An 18,262-nucleotide genomic window follows, 5' to 3' on the forward strand; every position below is an offset into this window, starting at 1 on the left:
CAGCGCTGAAGGAGGGTCTCACTCCAAAACGTGAACTGTTTATTCATTTCCATGGATGTTGCCTGACCTGCTGAATTCCTCCACCATTTTGTGTGTGTTGCTTTGGATTTCCAGCATCTGCAGAGCTTCTCCTGTTTTGTATAAATGCAGTTCCTTTTTAGTTTATATTGCATTGAAAGCATCTGTTCTTCAAAGCAGCTTTCAAAATTTGAGCATGAATGTTTATCAGGTGAATGTCAATGTGTCAATTTGATATTGAACTCTATTTTCAATTTGCCAGAATTCAGACATTTGTACTGCCGTTGAACATTGTTGCTATCAACTAGTCACATACATTTAAAATTGAGATTGAAAGTTTCAGAATTAATCAGATCAGTGTTCTGGTTATTATATGGTTGCAGCTGGTGGACATGGTAGAGAGAGATAGATAAATCAAATTTTATCCAAACCGTGTTGGGGAAGAAACCAAATCAGGTGGCAGGAAATCAAACTGAATGATAGTTGGATTCAGATCCAACACACCAGAACTAACTTCTCCAGTTGCTTTGCACCAGTTTTGAACAATGAAGTTTTAAGTTTCATTCAAGCTTTCTCAGAATGATTTGCAGAGGGCAGTTATTAAATGTGGGTAGCCAAAGAGGGATATGCATTTCAGAGAATATCTCATTCTTCCTGACATTGTACTGGATTTGTTAGGTAACAAAATGTGGAGTAAAATTGATACTCTGCTGATATTACTTTGTACTTTTGCAATCGTGCATACTTCAGATTGAAATGCTATGACGTAGACTATTGTCCCATTTATCTGTGAGTGCAATAGCTTGCCACCGTCTGCAAAGTATAAAGCTATATTGGGTTAGTTAAGGGCTGCTGGTACAATATCCTTTTATTGTGCAGAAATAAGGAAAAACATGTCCTTTATCAGTGTAAAAGTTGGTCAATTTGTGAGAAGTGACAGGGATAACTAATTGTGTTGTATACAATGGTAAACTCTCAAACCTTCGAAGTCCCTCAATCATCTTCACATTAATTTCCCGTTGAAGTTGGATACAAAAGAAGGCGTATTTCAGAGTAGCAATGCAGAATACAGAAGTTAGAGGGTCTAACAGTTTATGATTGGCGTTCTCAATCTTGATTTACAAAATAGAATGTTAAACAACATGGTACATTATGGTCACTAATAACCACAATCATCATGTAGAAGAGATACAACCAAATTATATAGTTTTTTAAATTTAAAGGTAGAAACTAGAAAGCCACTACTCTGAAATATGCCCTCTTTTGGTTGCTTTGCCATTTGCCCAAGCTACACTGGACACTTGAACCTCTGTCTGAAAAAAATAAAAATTCTAAGTTCCTAATGAGGGAAACATTCCTTAATTTAAACAATAAACTACAATTATTTGAACTACCCTGTAGTGACGTAAGTGCATCTGGTGATGACAATGGCTTAAGTTGAGAAAACAAGCGCCATTCCATTGAGTGCCAGAATAGACTCAAAAGTCCCTGTCATGGCTCCATGTTCCTCAAAAAGCAAAATACTGAGGATGCTGGAATTCTGAAATAAAAACCAGTAATACTCAACAAATGAGGCAAGAGTAATGGAAATGGAAAAAGGACTAACCTTTCAGGCCAATGACCTTTCAATAATGTTCCTATGTTCCTTACTTTAATTTTGTCATTGTTTTATGGTGTTAGGAAGGTAATGATAACTCCCTGCTCACATTTTTCATGGAGAGCTCTGTGTAATGGAGCAAAAGTTATCAGAAGATTATTATGTATGACATAAATAATGGTGTGAATTAATTGGCATAATCTTCCGGAATTCTTTTAACCATGATGTTGGTATACCATTAAATGTTCATAAATTGTTAGGCACTACGGCTATATTTCTTATAAAGCGAATTGGACCCCTTAATCTCCATAATAAGGAGGGGGAGAGAAGATGCAGCGCGACGCAGTGCGTGCGGCGGATCCGAATAGATATCGTATTTGTGAAGTAGGAGGCTGTGCACAATCCTGATTTAATAGAGGCAGCCGTGCGCAGCACAGAGGAACATCTGGAGAAACTTCTGAAATGTCTGCTTCACTGCCGCTGCTACTGTGCGATCAAGAATCTCTGGAGGGGAAGGCCCCAGATCCTCGGCTTTGCCTATTGACTGTTGCCGGGGCCAGGGTTGAAGCGCTTGGCAGAGATGGTGCTCCGAGCTCGGTGTCGGAGAGCTGGTCGGAGGCTCGAAGTTTTCAGACGGACTCGGATTCAGACTGTGGTCGGGTGCTTCCAGGATGCTGCATCGGCAAGTTTGCGGTGCTGGAAGCTCATGGCAGGAAGAGTTTTCTTCCTTCAACCGTCTACTTGAGATGATGGGACTTTCAACAGACTTTGAGATTTTTTTTACCGTGCCCATGGTTTGTTCTATCAAATTATGGTATTGCTTGCACTGTTGTCACTATATGTTATAATTATGTGGTTTTTGTCAGTTTTTTTAGTCTTGGTTTGTCTTGTGTTTCTGTGATATCATTCTGGAGGAACAAATTGTATCATTTCTTAATGGATGCATTACCAAATGACAATAAAAGAGGACTGTGTGTCCTCTTAATCTAATCTAATCTAACCTTTCAACTCATGTTTGATTACTTTTGTTGTATTTAAACTGGAATTGAATTCATATTGAAATACTACAATTTCCATCAGACAAATCTCAAAAATTCCAGTTTTCTGACTGATTATTACTATTCTCAGACCTTCTGGAAAATAAAACGATTTTCTCCAGTGCCTGCACTTCGTTAATATTTAGCTCAGTTCTGTATATTTTAAGTTTCTCTTATGTAACAAAAGTAGCACTTTGGATATGTCAACATTTGAGAATATGAATGATCTGTTTTCTGTTCTGTCTGTCCCATTCCTTCATTTCAGTTGATTATGATCTGCCAATATTTTGAAGACTAATGGTCAGTTCTTGCTGGTTATTAAGGCTGAGATAAATATTTAGATTGGAGTATTTTTTAATTTAACTGACTCGTCATGGCTTATGTCCAGTTTTGTTTGATAATGTTCCTGTGAAGGTCCTTGAGGATGTTTTATTAGTGTAGAGGTGCTCTATAAACATAAATTGTCCTTCTTCTTTGCAGATTTTATAATTTGAAGTATGGATGATGCTTGATAATTCCCAAAACTGCAAGCAGAAAAATTGTTCATGCACGAAGTAGCTTGCCAAATTAAGGACAGGCTGAGGTACCTAAAGGTAAGTCCAAAGGATCACAGAAGGGCATTGCAAATAAGAAGTTCTCTGATTAGTTTTACTCAAGGCACAGCTTGATGACTTTCAACCTTTATCTCTGTATTGCAAAGGACCTCAAAGGCCTGGATACCATCTGGTTTGAATCTACTTAAAGTGATTGATTAGAACCTATGACATCTGGATTCTAGACACAATATCCATTGGATAGTCACATCTAATTGAATACAGGTCTACAAAATATTCAGGGAATAATCACTCTGGTCCCACAATAAGGCTCTTGGCAGCCAGAATATGAATGAACAAAACTGATATCTGCCTCTTAATTCATCTCAAACAAAAAATTGATGATATTTCAAAAAATCTAGACAGACAATAAAAGCCGTATTGAGGGAGTGTAGAACTATCAGAGGTGCTGTCCTCAGGTGAAACATTAAAATAAGGCCTCATCTATGCTCTCAGTAGGGTATAAAAGATACAATCAAACTATGAGTTGAAGAGAATCTTTTTTTGTTATTGCTAATATTTATCAATCAACTAACACAATTAAAGTATCTGGTGATTGGTCATAAAGCTGTTTGTGGGACCCTGCTGTGCTCAGATTTGTACCATATTTTATACATTACAACCGTGTTTAGACTTAACTGAAGTCTTTGTCTTGTATAAAGTGCTTCAGGATGGCCTGAGGTTGTGAGTTGTTCTACACAAATGCAAATTCTTTCTTTCTTCTTCATGTATTTTTTGTTTCAAAGCTGTGAGGTGCCATACAGCAGGAATGCTTCACAGATTCTCCAGTCAATGTATTAAAAAAGAATTAGTTTTATGCCATTGATTAAAAAGAAACTTTTTAAATGGACATTATGAAAACAGTTGTATTCACTGAGAATGTTGTCACTGAGAACATTTTTTTTATTGCTCCATTTATAGATTACTGAGTCTGAGTTTATTGGTTCTGTGATGGAAGCACAATTTGGAAGTTTAGTCAGTTGTAAATGACATGGTGGAAAGTGATTGTTGTGTATGTGGCCATTTACACAACAATATCATTAATAAAAGCACTAGAGACTGGAGCTAAGTTAACAGGGGCTTTTACTGAACTGAACACATATATACAGATCAATACGTGCCTAATAGCGCATACTCAATAACGTGTTACTATGACATAAAATAGTCCCATATTATCCAGTAGGCTATGTGGTACACTCCTCCCCTTTTTTAAAAAAAGTGTAACAACTTTTTTTTTAGGGGCATTACACTAAACAAATACTATGTGTACCCTTAATATACAAATGCCCACCAACTGTTTAATTAGTAACAATAATATGAAATTATAACAAAGTAATGTAATAATAATAATTATTATAATACTTATAACTCAAGACTCTAGGCGGGCCTTCTCTGCCTCTCTGGGTAACGTCTGCCCTGCAACGTTTGATTTGGAGAATTAGTCTCCACAGGTACATCAGGTGAATCCTCAGCACTGATGACAGGCTTATCTGTGGGCGAGGCTGATGTGGTCACATCAGGAGTGTTTGCTTCTTTGTCCAGGGAGTCCGGGCAAGGTGTTGTTGTATTTTTCACCTGAGCATTCAGAATTTGATCCACATGACATCTCCATACGTTCTTTCCCACCTGTACTCTATACATCAGTGGCCAGTCTATGGCGGAAGTTATACCCGGCTGCCACTTTTCAGTCCGGTTATCCCGTGCAAGAACTGACTGTCCCACATTGAAGTTCCGTGTTGACTTAACATTCAAGTGTTTGAACAGTCTGTTCTCTACATCACGCCGTACATTTGGTTTGAGAAGATCCATGCGGGACCTTGGGTTCCTGTTCAGAAACATCATCGCTGGAGTCTGGTTAGTGGCAGCATGTACTGCATTATGATCAGTAAAGAGGAAGCTGTCTGTCTTGTGTAGTAGTGGTCGATTTTCGCTGTCCCTTGCCTTGAGGGCTTTCTTGAATGTCTGTACAAATATTTCTGCCAAGCCATTTGTGGATGGATGGTAAGGAGCTGATGTAAAGTGCTTGATTCTGTTGTTCTTCACAAAACTTTGGAATTCTTCAGAGACAAGTTGTCGTCCATTGTCTGTGCAGATTTGCTCTGGTATGCCATTCCTGGCAAACATGGTCCTCAGCACTGTAATGGTCTTTTCCGATGTGGTTGTCTTCGTTCTTGATGACCCCTGGCCATTTGGAATGTGCATCAATGGCAATTAAAAAGATAGAGTCCATACTCCAAACATCCCTTCGCTCATTGCGGCCAAAAAGTTCTATTTTAACTTCATCAATCCCTCGGTTGATGAAGGCTAATACACCGTATGCCTTCTTAACCACACAGTCAACCTGCGCAGTAGCTTTGAGTGTCCTATGGACTCACATCCCAAGATCCCTCTGATCCTCCACACTGCAAGAGTCTTACCATCAGTACTATATTCTGCCATCATATTTGACCTACCAAAATAAACTACCTCACACTTATCTGGGTTGATCTCCATCTGCCACTTCTCAGCCCAGTTTTGCATCCTATCAATGTCCCACTGTAAACTCTGACAGCCCTCCATACTATCCACCAACCTTTGTGTCATCAGTAAATTTACTAACCCATCCCTCCACTCTTTATCCAGGTCATTTATAAAAATCACAAAGAGAAGGGGTCCCAGAACAGATCCCTGAGGCACACCACTGGTTGCCAACCTCCATGCAGAATATGACCTGTTTACAACCACTCTTTGTGGGCCGAAGGGCCTGTATTGTGCTGTAGGTTTTCTATGTTTCTATGTTTCAGTGGGCAAGCCAGTTCTGGATCCACAAAGCAATGTCCCCTTGGATCCCACACCTCCTTACTTTCTCAATAAGCCTTGCATGGGGTACCTTATCAAATGCCTTGCTGAAATCCATGTACACTACATCTACTGCTCTACCTTCGTAAATGTGGTTAGTCACATCCTCAAAAAATTTAATCAGGCTCGTAAGGCACAACCTGCCTTTCACAAAGCCATGCCTCTCCAAATGTTCATAAATCCTGCCTCTCAGGATATTCTCCATCAACTTACCAACCACTGAAGTAAGACTTACTGGTCTATAATTTCCTGGGCTACCTCTACTCCCTTTCCTGAATAAGGAAACAACATCTGCAACCCTCCAATCCTCCGGAACCTCTCCCGTCTCCATTGATGATGCAAAGATCTTTGCCAGAGGCTCAGCAATCTCCTCCCTTGTCTCCCACAGTAGCCTGGGGTATATCTCCTCTGGTCCCGGAGACTTATCCAACTTGATGCTTTCCAAAAGCTCCAGCACATCCTCTTTCTTAATGTTTATATGCTCAAGCTTTTCAGTCCACTGTAAGTCATCCCTACAATCACCAAGGTCCTTTTCCGTAGTGAATACTGAAGCAAAGTATTCATTAAGTACCTCCGCTACCTCTTCCGGTTCCATACACACTTTTCCACTATCTCACTTGATTGGTCCTATTTTCTCATGTCTTATCCTCTTGCATTTCACATACTTGTAGAATTCCTTGGGGTTTTCCTTAATCCTGCTTGCCACAGCCTTCTCATAGCCCCTTCTGGCTCTCCTAATTTCATTCTTAAGCTCCTTCCTGCTAGCCTTATAATTTTCTAGATCTCTATCATTACCTAGTTTTTTGAACCTTTCATAAGATTTTCTTCTCTTCTTGACTAGATTTTCAACAGCCTTTGTACACCACAGTTCCTGTACCCTACCATCCTTTCCCTGTCTCATTGGAATGTACCTATGCAGAACGCCACACAAATATCCCCTGAACATTTGCTGCATTTCTGCTGTACATTTCCCTGAGAACATCTGTTCCAAATTTATGCTTCCAAGTTCCTGCTGATAGCTTCATATTTCCCCTTACTCCAATTAAATGCTTTCCTAACTTGTCTGTTCCTATCCCTCTCCAATGCTATGGTAAAGGAGATAGAAATGTGATCACTATCTCCAAAATGCTCTCCCACTGAGAGACCTGACACCTAACCAGGTTTATTTCCCTATACCAGATCAAGTACAGCCCTCCTTTTGTAGGCTTATCTACATATTGTGTCAGGAAACCTTCCTGAACACACCTAACAAACTCCACCCCATCTAAACCTATTGCTCTAGGGAGATACCAATCGATATTGAGGAAATTAAAATCTCCCACCACGACAACCCTGTTACTATTGCACCTTTCCAGAATCTGTCACCCTATCTGCTCCTTGAAGTCCTTGTTACTATTGAGTGGTTTATAAAAAACACCCAGTAGAGTTATTGACCCCTTCCTATTTCTAACTTCCATCCACGGAGACTCAGTAGACAATCCCTCCATGACTTCCTCCTTTTCTGCAGCCGTGACACTATCTCTGATCAGCAGTACCATGCCCCCACCTCTTTTGCCTCACTCTCTGTCCTTCCTGAAACATTTGAAGCCTGGCACTTTAAGTAGCCATTCCTGCCCCTAAGCCGTCCAAGTCTCTGTGATGGTCACAGCATCATAGCTCCAAGTACTGATCCACGGTCTAAGCTCATCTGCTTTGTTAAACACATCAATTTAGAAAAGTTGCAAAAGCCAACCAATTTGTTCAAAAAAGCTAGCACAGATCGTAAAAGAAAGCCATAGCTCTGAACCAGTATTAAATCAAGGTGGCGAACCACAATGTTTACAACGGAACTGTGAGCACAAATTTCTGAGCTTGAGTTGTGAAATTGTGCTCAGTGCACAATGCACAGAGGGAGCATTAGCTGCCAGAAGAGGGAGAAGGATAGGAAATGGGCTCAAACAGGCAATCAAAATATTCGGGGAGCAAATTTCCCACTAGAAGCTCAGCAACGATCACTGAGTGAGAAGACCACAATGTGGAACTTTCCACCAAAATCTCTCACTGGTCAGAACCACAACAACAACCTCAACAAAAGGGAAGTTAAGTACCCCACTCCTCTTGCTATGTTAATGTTACAATAAACGCCAAAGGAAAAATTTTGGCCCACGTAGGTGCTATTGTGATTCTGTAATTTTGTATAGCCATCCCTTGGTGTACAAAAGGAATGTGCTCTTGGAAAAAATTTTATGGAGTGAAATTTTGTAATTGAAAACACTGAGTAATTTAAAATAAATGTATTTTCCTATTGTGTTCTCCTATGCACAAACAGATTACTCTCTGCACAGGTCATCCCTGGGTTACGAATGGATTCCATTTTCATCAAAATTCATATGGTGATTGTGTCCATGAATCTGAAAATACATAAACTGAATGGTATTGTTGAGGATCAATTAACACAAGAATTTATTCATCATCCTCCACTGCCCAATTACAATGGTGCAGAATGAGGGTGTCCCATTTTCAATGACTAGTTTTGACAGGTTTGATGTTATACAGTATTATAGAATTTAGTTGCATAATTATCAATACGGGTGATTATTCGTATGCTTCCAAAGCAATTTTTTTAAGTGGCATCCCACGGTGAAACTGGCAGCCTGTGTGCTTAAGAGATAACGGTATTAGAGAGGTTACATATAAACAGTTTCTTTTCCCCAGGAAACGGTTCTAGTTTGAATTTAGTAACATTTATTGGATCTCACTCGTATGTATAGTTGTCCATCAGATGGGCGTTCATAACCTGGGGAAGCCCTAATGCAAAAAGTAATTTTGTGAATCAAAGACATACACCTCAAAGTGCAAATTACATTACACTAGAAAACCATAAATCAAAGGGGTGTAAATTAAGAACTAATAGTTTCTCTGTGAATTATTTTAAAAAATATCATTTTTGTGACATCTTTTATATCATAAGATAACCTGAAGTTCTTCATAATAATGAACTACTTTTGATGCACAGGAAATGTTGTTAATTTGTGCATGGCATAATTCCAAACCAGTCATGAAATTATCCCTCTGTATAGAGTTGATTGTCAGTCAGGGCACGTGGTATAATTTGTGCTCTTCAAAGAAAAAACAGCAGGGGTTTTTGTAATGGGCTGGAGTGATCAGACTCTACAGTTCAAGTATCCAGGAGATGTGGTAGTAAGCATACCAGCACTACAAAATAACTTAAGCTTAATTTATTATCGTAAAATAGAAAGCACAAATAAACCACACAAAGTACTACAGAGCAAGTCGTATGGGTTAGTGTGTCAGAGAGTAACCATCACAAAATGGGAAGGTCAGGGCAGAGAGCGATGAGGGAATTCCCCCATCTGAGTTCCAATCTTCACTAAAGCCCAGTAGCAGGCAAGAAGTTGTTTCTCAAACACTGTATGTCTGGTAGCAGCATCAGGAAGCTTTTAGGGACAGAAAGCCAGAGGCAAATTCTTTCTTCCATACCTCTGCCACAGGTTCCAGATAGCCACATCATCTTTAACAAAAACTTGCATTAAAAGGGGAATATGAGTTGCCTTGATAACAACATCATCGGTTCTGGAGCCCCGAGGTGATGGGCTGAGTATTCACACAATTCCGGATATAGCTGAGCAACGTCCTTCTTTTTGGGATTAACATTACATACTGGTGCAGGGGCCAGATGGGCAACCAACCCCTTTGTCTGGCTGTAGAGTGCGGCCCACCTGGTCAGAATGCTCACACTATAACGCATAAAGAATGCCAACAGGCACACTGGCAATCTTTTCCTTCAGCAGGGATAGAAACATTTCTTTTCTACCAAGATGGGAAGAAGGGCTCTTTGATACTGACTGTTAGGGCACAGCCGTCGGCTGCTTTGGGGGCATTCCTAGTTTCCATTCATCAGGTGCCCAGATTGCCTCTGCTGCTGATGGGATTTACTAGCAGCCTTAACCTGCAGTTGTCCCTGATCTACGTACATCTGACCCTTCAAGTTAGGCCAATAGATTGCTCACCTCTGCAACTGTGCAAGCCTCAGCGCCCCCTAATAGACCCAACAAGATGCCTCACCTCCGCGAGGACGTGCACCTACCAAGGGAAAAGGGGACAGCGTCAGAGCCATTGAAGGCTATAAATAGCAGATTGTGTTGCCATATCACGGAGACATGAAATAGCCTCCAGGTGAGAGATTTCCAGAGATAAGGCGATGCATCCCAATCCAATGGGACAGGGTGGCGAGCACAGGCAGCTTGTATGATCACATGCCACAGGGAACTTCCGCTCCACCAGCCTGACCAGTCTGCAGTTCAACCAGGGCCAATGGATCCTTCGTTAATGGCCCTAACTGAATCAATTCTTGCATATTAAAAAAAAAGTTGGAAGGTTCATAGATCCCATGGGCAGGTGAGCCAGCTGGACAAGGATTCCCCTGGCCACTGAGCTAAACCCTGTAATTTGGTGGTAGTGTAATTACGGATTGTGCTCTCAGTCGTGGTGTGTGTCAAATGGTCGTTGTGACACATCTAGTGTGGTAGTGTAGTGGGTAGTGCTTGTCACACTCACTTTCAGCTTCCATTGCAGGCTGGCTGTCTTGCGAAAAGGAGAACTAAAAGCATAAGTCTCTCCCTGCCAGTACATATCCTCTCCAACAGCAAGCCTCATGTTGTGCCTCTTCGCCAGCAGCACACGGAAACTGAACTCCTTTCGGACTCAGGCTGAAATACTGAGGAGGGTGAGGAGTTCTGGCCCCTACATACATAGCGCACAAACCCACTGGTGTGTGGACATACCCTGGTGCTCATGAACCAGATCCCTGGCTATGGGTAACTGCCTTGTGGGGAGCCTTGGGAGAGACACAGGTCATGGCAGTAAACCCAGAAAGCAAATCTGGAGTGGAGCCCCAAAGGCGGCTGGACATCATTGATTATCCTTCTGGCAACTCCTGCAGCCAAGCTGCTGCCAAACGTATATCTTGTCTTTCCTTTGGACTACACCGGTCAGGCTGGGAGGGAAATCTTGATGACTGGACATCCCAGGATCTCCATACCTTCCACCGAGGCTTGTGCTCTGGAGAGTTCACTCCTGTGCTGCTATCTATTATCCTTTGAGACAGACGGATGATCTCAGTGGTGAAAGGGACGGCTGCTGGAGCTTGATTTTGTCCATCAGCTCCATCACCCTGGCACTGCTCGTTAACTTTTACATGCCATAATGAGCACGGCTTGATTACATTGCTTTTGTCCGACCCGACTTATCATCATACTGGATAGCCCCGTCAGCTGTGACAATCTGATTAGGCTCAGAACATTTAACGTGTGCCTGCCCCACCCGTGACATGTACTTAAAATAGTATTCCTAGAACTCAAAAAGGCCAACGCACAATTCAGTCATTTGATTTCCTCCGAGGGCTCAGCTGTTTCAATACTCAGCTGCCACAACGCTGTCATAAAAATCCACTCTACTTGAAGAAGAGAATCCCTCTTAGAAGGAAAAGCAATATGCTTAAGACAAAGCACACGAAATGCTGGTGGAACACAGCAAGCCAGGCAGCATCTATAGGAAGAGGTACGGTCGAAGTTTTGGGCCGAGACCCTTCGTCAGGACTAACTGAAAGAAGATGTAGTAAGAGATTTGAAAGTGGGAGGGGGAGGGGGAGATCCGAAATGATAGGAGAAGACAGGAGGGGGAGGGATGGAGCCAAGAGCTGGAAAGTTGACTGGCAAAAGGGATACAGAGCTGGAGAAGGGAGAGGTTCATGTGACGGGAGGCCTGGGGAGAAAGAAAGGGGGAGGGGAGCCCAGAGGAAGATGAGGAGCAGGCAAGGAGAGATTGTGAGAGGAACAGAGAGAGAAAAAAGGGGGGGGGGAGAGGAAGGAATAATAAATAAATAAATAAATAAATAAATAAGGGATGGGGTAAGAAGGGGAGGAGGGGCATTCATGGAAGTTAGAGAAGTCAATGTTCATGCCATCAGGTTGGAGGCTTCCCAGACGGAATATAAGGTGTTGTTCCTCCAACCTGAGTGTGGCTTCATCTTGACAGTAGAGGAGGCCATGAATAGACATATCAGAATGGGAATGGGACATGGAATTAAAATGTGTGGCCACTGGGAGATCCTGCTTTCTCTGGCAGACAGAGCGTAGGCGTTCCACCAGCATTTTTTGTGTGTTGCTTGAATTTCCAGCATCTGCAGATTTCCTCATGTTTGCAATATGCTTAAGACATTTGTTATACCACACAAGGAAGCTTAACATCAGACAATACAGCAAATACCTCCTCCCAACATTTGGGAGGAACTTATTTACTGAAAACATTAGCCAGCGATCCAAAACCCTCAGAGTTACCTGTCCATTCGGGGACTTGACAAGTTTTGGGTGCAGTATCGCTCAATTTGCTTGTCCACTTCCACATTTTCCTGAATCCCACTTGCAGCGCCCAAATGTAATGTGCTGGACTGATCAGACCGAACAATCTGAGTGTCTGGGAGATGTGGTAATAAGCATACAAGCACAATAAAGTAACTTAAGCCTAATTTATTATTATAAAATAGAAAGCACAATTAAACCACACCAAGAATAGCAAATCACAAAGATTTCTGGGCTCACGAATCTTAGTCATCACTTGATTGTTACTGTTCTCAGGGGAAACCCGAATTCTGACCCATGAAACCACCCATGGGCCCCAGACACTGATTACAATCCCGGTCTGGGTGAAGTCCAAAGAAAATTCAAAAAGTAGCCCAATGCATCTACAAGCATCATAAGCACAGAGCAACTGTGAGACAGACAAACCTTTTGTTCTCATTTATTAACACAGTCTGGTTTATTTCATTCAAATAACATATGTGTCCATTCACACAGAGTTCAGCATACCCTCATAAATCAATTGGACATTTTAAAGGTCACTCCTTATTTCATAGCACGCAGCATTCCTTGGGCTTACAAAGCACATTAATGTTTACATATATGTGATAAGCCTGAAGCAAGAATCCAGCTATCAACAGATATTCTACAGACATTAACAGACATTTAGTTACTAACAGACCTCACGTGCTACAAGATCAGAAAGAGTTAAGTGGTCATTGACCTAACGGACATTCATTCGTTGTTTACAAATTCATTGTGCCACATACTACCCTTTGAATATCTGTCAGGTTAAAGACACATAGAACTCTTACTTCTGCCTAAAGCAAAGAATACATTTAATATGCCTTGAATGATTAAAACTAATATTATCATGGTTATTAAAATATGATAAATTATACAGACCCAATGACTGATCTTAACATACACACTGAAATATATGTTATCGTTCCTAAGCAGGAGGAGTGTTAACAACATCTTACTGACATTTCGAACAGAATGAGTAAGATTTACAAGAACCACATTGTGATCAGAGGTGCAAGAGTCAAATTACAATCAATTTTGCTTTTTGCATGTTTCACAAAAAAAAATCACATGAGGCCAGTCGTTCAAGGTGCACAACATTCTCTCATACTTATGGATCCGCCGTACTCCCCGTGAGCACATATCACATAATGTACATCTTTTCCCAGCTGGGACGTATGGGGCGCCCAGGAAGGAGTTGCACCTCTGGTGAAGGAGTTTGTCACATCCATTCCATGAACAACTCACTCTCCTTTGGTACCCACCAGACACGTATCTTCAAATAGCTGTTTGCATATGGCAGCGGCCACACCCCAGGACACCGCTTCGACAGGTGGGCTAAACCAGGTGAGGGTAGCTGGTGGCTTCATACCTCATGAGATAGGGACATGCCTGTCCTAGCATGCGAAGTCAGTTCTGGTGGACTGGGTGGACAAGATCTACAGTGAGATCCAATGGTTAGAAAGGCAATACTACAATGCTCCCATGGAGAGCAAAAGGCATGACAAAGCACACGAGACATCATGGTCATCCATGGGGAAAGATAGGTAACCATCCTGATAAGGTGTGGGCAGGAGTCATCTACTGCAACCAAGGAAGACGCCAGTTTGTGACGCTTGACCTGAACTTGGACTTCTGAGGTCAAGAGAATGGAACTGACCCAGGGAAAGGCTTTTCCACTTTCAAAACTCACCCACATGATCCTGTCATTGTCAGATACAATGGGCAATCATTACATCTTTTCGCAGAACAATAATATCCTTTCACAAATCACAACGTTATCAGTGGCTTGATGGGTCTCAAAAGAAGTCCAACATCCAACAAAACACAAGCCAAGCATTAAAACAGAACAAAGCAACGTTCCAGCAGGAATCCAAGAGATAGTTAGCAATATTTTCATTCTCTCAGTCAGTTTACCCTTCTCCACATTCACAGGAAGTGACTGTTCTTGTACCATCACCTAGAATGTACTTCCTTTTCTATTGGCAATAGTCTCACCCTCCACTGGAGAGGGAGATGGGTATGTCACCCATACTCTACCCCAATGCAGAACTGAATCATCTCTTTACCAGCACATCCAGTTATGCCATCAGGATCAAAAGGAATTGACTGCCCTATTATTAACAAAAAGGGAGTGCTGCCTGTCAAGGAATGATTGTTCAAACTATACAAAGCATGGGGAAGGATGGGTAACCATCTAGATAAGGTGTGGGCAGGAATAAGTAAACAAACTTGCTCTTTTAATAGGCCATTCATTTGTTCAATCAGGTGACTACCCTGAGGATAATAAGGGACATGTACACCATTAGAGACAGACCACTCTTGTACCCTGGAAACCAAAATGTGTAAACCATAATTGGATTGAATTTCAAAAAGATTGCAGAAACAAGATGTTCTAATCCCCGAAAGGTAGCATCCTGATTAGTTTTAACAGTAGGGATGCTATCAAAAGACCAGAATAGTTAGGAGGTACTGGAATCGCTTCTGCAAAAGAAGGCAACTGACATAATCTATTTGCCAAATCTGAGCAGGAGCACACCATGGCAAATGGTGGTCAAGTGTTGTTTTAAAAGCTGTAGGTCCTTAATTTCTAAACATAGCCCAAAATTTCCCTACCACTGTACGAGCTATATCGGTGGGAATGTATAGTCCCCACTGTCTAAACCATTCCACAATACCCTGTACCCTCAGATGCCCAGAAGAATCATGGGCCCACCAACCACGTGGCAGTAATGGTATTTGAGGCCGAGGACCAGATGTTCCCCTGCAAGTTTGCCAGCAATGTAATTAAATCTTGTCATTGGCATATTATCTTACAAATGGGCGTTGACTGAAAACGGTAAACTGAAATGGTAACATGCAATGATTGGCTCCAAATGTCCTTCCATAACTCCACTCTCCATAAAGTATGCCCCACAACAACATAAGACTGCTAGTTCCACCAGGATAACTAGACAGCAAGTCCATTAGCAACAGCCCAAGAATCAGTATAAATATGGACCACTTTGGTTTCATGCATGAAGACGGTAAACCCTGCTACAAGCAATGCATATTAACTCCTTCCTTCTTCAGAACTTGTTGGGTGAGAGGGTTAAAGGCAGCAGCCTTCCAACAACGACAACCATTCTTCCATATCACAGAAGCATCGGTGAAGCAGGAGTCAGAAGATCAAAGGGAACAGCCCTCACAACAGGTGAGACTTCGACTGGAGTAGCTTCAGGCATTCAGTGACCAGTTCATGTATTTTATAAATTTCATCTGGTCCCTTTGGTGCTCGTTTGGAGTGCCATTTCCATTTGACAATTGAACTCTGTCGTGCGTGGCCATGGTTTGTTAGCTACCAAAACACCTGATTGAACAAAATGTTAAAAATTTTCAAAGATTTTTAGAACTGGGATTCAAAAACATGACAGAAGTCAAACAGACATATGCAGTAGAAAGCAGTAATTTATTCTCAGGAGTAAAATACGCCCAATTGATGAGCATGTTGAAACAGCAGCTATCACAGGATAAAACCGTGGAGGCTATGGAACTCCCAGGTTCAATTTCCGTGTTGCACAGGGTTATGTGATCAGATGATGGACACTTTAGTTGCAAGAAATGGGCACATTGCATTTGCCAAGGGAGAGAAGTAATGGTCCAAGTGTAATAGTAGCAGGCTAGGACGGAATTCTCACTGGCTGAAAAGATTTCTCATGTGTAAATGTTTGGTAGGAGTAGTGTAGGCTTAGCTGGATCACCCCAAGTTAGATTTAACTAATCAACATTCATGGCCTGAAGTCAAATTCCAAACAAGAAAGCCGATAAAAGTACCCATAAATTATATGGAAATGCGAAAAACAGAGAGTACAGACAATTCAACTCAAATAATCCATAATGCCATGTTATGTTTCATCCAGTATCCCCCACCCTTCTTCGCTTGACACCACCTGAATTGCAGCCACCATGTGTGAGAAACCGAAAAGGAGGTTGGGACCTTTGGAAAAGACAAAATAACAACCAGCCCATGGCAACAATGTCAAAACGTCAACTGTATAAATATAAGAGTGACTAACTCTCTCTGGATGTCATTTACTTGAATATGTTGCTATAGTGTTGACTCCAGTAATTACGATTCTGATTATCTTGTCTATATTTCTTTAAAACCAGCATGATGCTAAATTACCCTCATGAATTGAGTTTCAGAGTAAAGACATAAAACTGTACAAACCGTCGATTGCTCTTGCATTTGTAACTGTGGACCAGCTACTTTAGACGTTCCTGTTCTGTTCTTGTTGGTGTAATGAATTCCAATTGACTGTAATAAAAAGACTGTATTAGAACTGAAGCGATACACTGGGGATCTCTAGCACAGCAGGAAATATTGAAGAATCAAACTGTTAAAAGAGTAAACTTTCTGAGTGACTTTGAATAGTATTGAAAACGTGTAACATCCCCATTATTTTAAAATGCACTGTAAATTCCTTCTATATAAATTATATTCTGGCTAATTCAAGTTTCAAGTACTGAAGTAATTGACAGTCAAACAATCATATTTGCCTATGTACACATGGAATTACTTGTCTGTTTACAACTAAAAGCAAAAATCTTTTAGCAGTTCTGTACATTGACTAATATAACTATTTAACTAACTAATCAGCCAGGTTATAAACATAGATATATGCTTGCTGGTCAGTAGCTCTGTGGGAAATTCTACTGCAATACTGAGTGAAAAAACAGAAAATGTCCAAATTCAATCCCCTAAATGCAGAGTTGGCTTCAACTTTATGTCAAATAAAACCTCTGTTTCAAAACTGTTTCACCAAAATAAACCATTCTGCTTCAGTAAAAAAAGACTTTCTGCACGGGCAGCTGGATTCAGGACAATTTGCTCCCCCAAAAGAAGTTCAGAATTGTAAAGTATCAAATCCAAATATGAGTAATTAATGACTCCCACAAGCATGTGTTTCTATATTCATTGGTTTCACTCTTTCTTCTCTCTTAAGTCAAAGATTTTAACCATACCAGGTACACTTTTATCGAACATGCTGTTGGCACATTGCTTATTGGAATCTGTTCCTCTTCTACCAGGAAAGTAAATGTATATATACCCATGCCTGGCAGTAAATAGTCAGAAAATAACACTTCTTATTCTCTGACTTTCTTCAAAATCATGACTTGCTGACTCTTCTGTATTTGATAGATTCCACGTTTAAAACGGCCAGCCCTGGAATTTGTCTGCTGCCTTCTGTTTGCCAAAAAGAATTAATTTAACACATCTGCCATTTCACGATCCTTCACAATTTCCAAAGAACTAACATATTTGACCTGCTGTTGATATTTCCTGTCAGTTAACTATTAAAATATTGTTCCTGCCAATGCATATGTTTGATGCAGACCCCAGAGCAATGATTTTATGGGGCTTCATTAGCTACACAGAGACTTGCTGGATAGGATTGTGGGTCACAAACTGGACATATGCCAGGCCACATTTTACAGTGAAGAAAAAGCTAGGTTTAAGAGCGGTGCTGATGGCCAGCACAACCTTCAATTTGAGCTCCTTCATTGGAACTTACAACTTTCTTTTTGCTGCTTCCTTGCTGGCAGGTTTCCTCAACTATTTGAATCAGGTCCAGTAGTGCATAGGCAGCATAGTGTGTGGGAATCTACTTCTGAAGTGATGATTTTAAAATTTTGGTTGTCAGGTTTGTGTTTTATCATTTAGTATGCTGCATTACACTAAATATTGTTCATGTATTAATTACTTATATTTGGATATGATGCTTTACAATTCTGAACTTCTCTTGGGGGAGCAAATTG

At 41.0% G+C, this 18,262-nt stretch overlaps 1 long non-coding RNA gene across 1 annotated transcript in view; it reads left to right on the forward strand.

The window, feature by feature from the left end:
* LOC134355167 (uncharacterized) overlaps nt 1-16,881 on the forward strand; it is a 28,764-nt gene extending 11,883 nt beyond the window's left edge. Inside the window, exons 3-5 of the long non-coding RNA XR_010019968.1 lie at nt 3,133-3,245; nt 15,536-15,656; nt 16,363-16,881. This is a non-coding gene — a long non-coding RNA (uncharacterized LOC134355167). The remainder of the gene's footprint in view (nt 1-3,132; nt 3,246-15,535; nt 15,657-16,362) is intronic.
* The last annotated feature ends 1,381 nt before the right edge of the window (nt 16,882-18,262 follow it).

The sequence above is a fragment of the Mobula hypostoma genome, chromosome 12, assembly GCF_963921235.1.
Source record: "Mobula hypostoma chromosome 12, sMobHyp1.1, whole genome shotgun sequence".
In the NCBI taxonomy this organism is placed as follows: Eukaryota; Metazoa; Chordata; class Chondrichthyes; order Myliobatiformes; family Myliobatidae; genus Mobula; species Mobula hypostoma.